Source organism: Gouania willdenowi, chromosome 21, assembly GCF_900634775.1.
Source record: "Gouania willdenowi chromosome 21, fGouWil2.1, whole genome shotgun sequence".
Classification (NCBI taxonomy): Eukaryota; Metazoa; Chordata; class Actinopteri; order Blenniiformes; family Gobiesocidae; genus Gouania; species Gouania willdenowi.
Genome location: NC_041064.1, coordinates 25,045,384 through 25,045,709, shown reverse-complemented (window position 1 = coordinate 25,045,709; position 326 = coordinate 25,045,384). Strand labels below are relative to the sequence as shown.

Here is a 326-nt window from a genome sequence, read left to right as displayed (position 1 = left end):
TCTGTATTGATAAACTTCATTTTCAGAACCTGGAGAAGGAGAAGAGATTCACTGTCTACTCAGAACACTTTGGATTACAATATGCTCAAAGATGATTATGGACTTTTGACCAATTAACATTAAAAAAATACATACTGCAGCTTTAAGCTAAGCGATGACTACTGCTGAATTTTCACCTGCCAACTTTCTAGGTGTTTAGAACCGTGATCGTTTTAACTCAACCATATTTTTACACATTTTTGCAGCTTCATAGGCCAGTTAGCTCAGCTGGTCAGAGCGTGGTGCTAATAACGCCAAGGTCATGGGTTCAAACCCCATACTGACCA

General features: G+C 39.0%; 1 non-coding gene across 1 annotated transcript; it reads left to right on the top strand.

The window, feature by feature from the left end:
- Nucleotides 1–252: 252 nt before the first annotated feature.
- On the top strand, nt 253–326 carry trnai-aau (transfer RNA isoleucine (anticodon AAU)). The gene has a single exon. It is a non-coding gene; the product is annotated as a tRNA-Ile (tRNA).